Source organism: Orussus abietinus, unplaced genomic scaffold, assembly GCF_000612105.2.
Source record: "Orussus abietinus isolate OABI.00-Male unplaced genomic scaffold, Oabi_2.0 scaffold813, whole genome shotgun sequence".
NCBI lineage: Eukaryota > Metazoa > Arthropoda > Insecta > Hymenoptera > Orussidae > Orussus > Orussus abietinus.
In genome coordinates this window covers 23,257-29,070 of record NW_019395002.1, presented here as the reverse complement: position 1 = coordinate 29,070, position 5,814 = coordinate 23,257, and positions in this window count along the sequence as shown.

Genomic DNA, 5,814 nt, shown 5'->3' with positions numbered 1-5,814 from the left:
GATCGGTTCAGAAATACGTTCAGAATCGTTGTCCCCGTGAGACTCTGCAAACCGCTGGAGTGGTGAGCGCCCTTAACGATATTATGCATGCGCTTTGCACATTTAGTTTAGGGTAATATACTTCGTGCCTAATTGCCGTAATTTTGAAATTATATTATTTGACGCGGCTTCAGTGATCGCAAAAACATGAAGAAACCTTTTTTCAATAAAAATCCAATCATTTTAAGCTGGGATGGGTACAGTTCCTTTTTGTTCCGCGCGAGGCGGTGTCGCATGTTGGCTGCCTAAAAACTGTATGACAGTCCACCTATCATGTTTGTGCCAAAAAGTAGTCTGTTATACTAAGGCTAGGGTTGGATGAGTATAATACGCAGAGATGAGTTGGGAGATTGCTCACGGGCGGGATCGTGCGATCGCATCCTGTGCTGCCCTCTGGTTTCGTATGTTAGCTTTCACCGTTTTTTGCCCCCAAGGGCGGCGCAACGAATTTCTGATAGGAGCTCGCGCACTCGCGATGGCGGTACCATCTACCAGTCGCCGTTGGCGGCTCACGTACTCGTGATGGTAATACCATGCGGCAGTTGACGGTGGTGGCTTACCTACGCTTACCGACACTGTTCGCTTTTGATGGTAAGGGAAGAACACTCGTAACGCTCCATTTGACTTTGTCTACTTATCTACTACTATTAAGTACATTGTTGCCTCGAAGTCGACGTGATGCGGAGCTTTGGGGCACGCGTCTGTGTCGCGTACGGAACTCTCATGCAGCGAATCTGTGTGAGTGCGATCGCTCCTAGAAATCTTCGCGCGTCCCAACCAGCCAANGCGGAGCTTTGGGGCACGCGTCTGTGTCGCGTACGGAACTCTCATGCAGCGAATCTGTGTGAGTGCGATCGCTCCTAGAAATCTTCGCGCGTCCCAACCAGCCAAGCGCCAAGCTACGGGTCGAGACGTTGAGTATGTGTGCGTTCGGCGCTACACTCGACGAGTATGCGTGAGAGTCGAATCCTGCGAAAAATCCTCCCGAGGCTTACCTAACTGCGGATATAAGCACAATCATTTCGCGTGTGATTTTTACATTACCCTACTAGCGTCATCGACCGTTTTCAAGCGTTTCTAGAGCGTTTTTGAACGTTTTTGAACGTTTTCGAACGTTTTCGAGCGTTATGGAGCGTTATCTAGAGTTATCGAACGTTTTCCGACAGTTTTCGAGCGTTTCTCGATCATTTTCAGAGCGTTTTCGAGCGTTTTCACGTATTTTCAGAGCGTTTTCGAGTGTTATCGAGTAATAGTCTAGTGTTATCGATGTGCGTTTTTCAAGTGTTTTCGAGCCTTATCGAAGGCCGTACAGTGCCGTTTACTGTTGTTAAGTGCAGTAGAGTGCCGGATAGTTGCCGCAGAGTGCCGGAGAGTGCCGGAGAGTTGCCGCAGAGTGCCGCAGAGTGCCGGAGAGTGCCTGAGAGTGCCGAAGAGTCCCGATGAGTCCTGTAGAGCCCCGTAGAGCCCCGTAGAGTTCCGTAGAGTGCCCTGGAATGCCGTAGAGTGCCGTAGAGTCACGTTCACGTGACTCCCGTGAAGTCGCGTGAAGTCGCGCGAAGTCGCGTTGAAGTCGCGTTGAAGTCGCGTTGAAGTCACGTGAAGTCGCGTTGAAATCGCGTGAAGTCGCGTTGAAATCGCGTGAAGTCGCGTTGAAATCGCGTGAAGTCGCGTTGAAATCGCGTGACGTCGCGTAAGTCGCGTTGAAATCGCGTGAAGTCGCGTTGAAATCGCGTGAAGTCGCATGAAGTTGCGTGAAGTCGCGTGAAGTCGCGTGAAGTCGCGTGAAGTCGCGTGAAGTCGCGTGAAGTCTCGTTGAAGTCGCGTGAAGTCGCGTTGAAGTCGCGCGACTTCATGCGACTTCAACGGGCACTCTACTGGACTCTACGGGACTCTACGGTACTCTGCGGCAACTCTCCAGCACTCTCCGGCACTCTGCGGCACTCTGCGGAAACTCTCCGGCACTCTCCGGCACTCTGTGGAAAATCTCCGTCACTCTCCGGCATTCTGCGGCAACTTTCCGGCACTCTCCGGCACTCTGCGGCAACTCTCCAGCAACTCTCCGGCACTCTGCAGATAATCTCCGGCACTCTCCGGTAATCTCCGGCAGCTCTCCGGCACTCTGTGGAAAATCTCCGGCACTCTCCGGCACTCTACGACACTCTCCTGCAACACTCCGGCACTCTCCGGCATTCTCCGGAATCCTCCGGCAACTCTCCGGCACTCTCCGGCACTTTGTGGAAAATCTCCGGCACTCTCCGGCACTCTGCGACAACTACGGCACTCTCCAGCAACACTCCGGCACTCTCCGGCAGCTCTCCGGCACTCTCCGGCACTCTCCAGCAACTCTCCGGCACTCTCCGGTATTCTGCGGCAACTCTCCGGCACCCTCCCGCAACTCTCCGGCACTCTACGGCACTCTGCAGAAAAACTCCGGCACTCTCCGGCACTCTCCGGCACTCTCCGGCAACTCTCCGGCACTCTGCGGCAACTCACCGGCACTCTCCAGCAACTCTCCTGCATTCTCCGGTACTCTGCGGCAACTCTCCAGCACTCTCCAGGACTCTCCGGCACTCTGCAGCACTCTGCGGCAACTTTCTGGCACTCTCCGGCACTCTCCGACACTCTGCGGCAACTCTCCGACACTCATCGGGACTCTTCGGCACTCTCAGGCACTCTCCGGCACTCTGCGGCACTCTGCGGCAACTCTCCGGCACTCTCCGGCACTCTGCGGCAACTATCCGGCACTCTACTGCACTTAACAACAGTAAACGGCACTGTACGGCCTTCGATAAGGCTCGAAAACACTTGAAAAACGCACATCGATAACACTAGACTATCACTCGATAACACTCGAAAACGCTCTGAAAATACGTGAAAACGCTCGAAAACGCTCTGAAAATGATCGAGAAACGCTCGAAAACTGTCGGAAAACGTTCGATAACTCTAGATAACGCTCCATAACGCTCGAAAACGTTCGAAAACGTTCAAAAACGTTCAAAAACGCTCTAGAAACGCTTGAAAACGGTCGATGACGCTAGTAGGGTAATGTAAAAATCACACGCGAAATGACTGTGCTTATATCCGCAGTTAGGTAAGCCTCGGGAGGATTTTTCGCAGGATTCGACTCTCACGCATACTCGTCGAGTGTAGCGCCGAACGCACACATACTCAACGTCTCGACCCGTAGCTTGGCGCTTGGCTGGTTGGGACGCGCGAAGATTTCTAGGAGCGATCGCACTCACGCAGATTCGCTGCATGAGAGTTCCGTACGCGACACCGACGCGTGCCCCAAAGCTCCGCATCACGTCGACTTCGAGGCAACAATGTACTTAATAGTAGTAGATAAGTAGATAAAGTCAAATGGAGCGTCACGAGTGTTCTTCCCTTACCATCAAAAGCGAGCAGTGTCGGTAAGCGTAGGTAAGCCACCACCGTCAACTGCCGCATGGTATTACCATCACGAGTACGTGAGCCGCCAACGGCGACTGGTAGATGGTACCGCCATCGCGAGTGCGCGAGCTCCTATCAGAAATTCGTTGCGCCGCCCTTGGGGGCAAAAAACGGTGAAAGCTAACATACGAAACCAGAGGGCAGCACAGGATGCGATCGCACGATCCCGCCCGTGAGCAATCTCCCAACTCATCTCTGCGTATTATACTCATCCAACCCTGGCCTAGGGCCAGGGTTGGTTGAGTATTATAGTATAACAGACTACTTTTTGGCACAAACATGATAGGTGGACTGTCATATAGTTTTTAGGCTGCCAACATGCGACACCGCCTCGCGCGGAACAAATAGGAACTGTACCCATCCCAGCTTAAAATGATTGGATTTTTATTGAAAAAAGGTTTGTTCATGTTTTTGCGATCACTGAAGCCGCGTCAGATAATATAATTTCAAAATTCAAAATGGCGTACCCAATATGGCGAACAAAAAATTTCAGACTGATTTGATTTTTATAAAAAAAAAGGATTTCTCTAGAATCTTGCGATCGCTGAATTCAAGTATGACAATAGAATTGTGAATTTCAAAATTCAAAAAGGCGGATCAAACATCGCGAATAATATAACTTCATAATGATTGGATTATTATTTAAAAAGCGGTTTAGCGTGGGTTTCATAACCGCTTAATCCAAATCTGATAACAGAACTTTAAAATTCAAAATGGCGGATCCAACATGGCATATAAAAATATATAAATGATTGAACTTTTATAAAAATATATAAATGATTGAATTTTTATAAAAATGAGTTTCTGACGGTTTTCGTGGCCGCTCAATCCAAATCTGGCAACAAAATCTCGAAATTTAAAATGACGGACACGAAATTACAAAATGGCTGTATTTTTAGAAGAAAAAAGGAGTTTTGCAGATTTTTGAGGTCACTGAATCCAAATCTGGCAACAGAATATTAAAAGTCAGAATGGCGTATACAAAATTTAATAATGATTAGATTTTTTTTTCGAAAAAATTGTTTCTTAAGATCTTTGGGATCATTGACTTCAAAACTCTAAAAAAATTATTCAATTCAAAATGGCGGATAAAAGTGTAAATATGGTTGGATTTTTATAAAAATGAATTTCTCACGGTAGCCGTGCCCGCTGAATCCAAATACGGCAACAAAATTTTAAAACTCAAAATTTCGGATAAAGAATTTTAAAACTGTTAAAATTTTTGTTGAAAAACATGCTTTCTTAAGATCTTTATGGTCATTGATTCTAAATTTATAAACAAAGTTTTTAAATGTAAACTGGGGGATTTAATATAGCGGTTAAAAATGTAAAAATGGTCGGATTTTTATAAAAATGAGTTTCCCAATGTAGTCGTGGTCGCTGAATTCAAATCTGACAACAAAATACCGAAATTCAAAATGGCAGACAGGAAATTACAAACTTGTTGCATTTTTTATTTAAAAAAACGGGTTTTCCCAGACTTACGAGATCACTGAATCTAATTCTGGAAAGAGAATTCAATAGTTGAAAACAGTCGATCTAATATGGCGGATAAAAATGTAAAAATAGTTGGATTTTCNTGCACGGTAGAGGCGGGGGGTTCGAGGTTCCTACAACGTGAAGGGTACTGGGAGGACGGACCGTAAAAAGAAAGGACACGATAACCAAATATTTAGTGAGACGGCACGGTAGTTCTTTATTCGCGATCACAATTCGGAAACACTATATACGGTACGTATAAATTATGGTGCCATTAAAAATATCGAGGGTGTTAATATCAAAAATATATATTTATATATACTGCGCATACGAAATGTACATATTGATAGTAATTTTTTATCAAATTACATGTTTGCAGTAATTATATTTTGATATTATAGGTATGTATCAGATACATTTGCCGATTTTATTATTAATAACAGACACATTAACATTTTTTTTACAAAAAGGAGTGAAATCACCTCAAAACACCTTCTGTGTACAAAAATTTAGCTAAATACATTTATCTTTATTCAATTAATTGCAAAAATAGTTAAAATTGCTGCCTTCCCATGAAAAGCTCAAATCACCTTTTTTTGCCAAATGTAATAGAATACATAGTAGAATACATTCATTACATTAAAATTCCAGCTAAAATCTTTTTGCCAAATGTCACAGTACATTTGGTTTCACATATGTTGCATGCACAAGATTTTCTGCATCCTCAAATCGAAGACAAATATTAAAAACTATATCGAAACAAATACAAAAATTAGAAACTAAATTTTGAAACAATGCTTTATTTGACGCGCACCATAATGATCGTATGCTAGGAGTATACTTCAG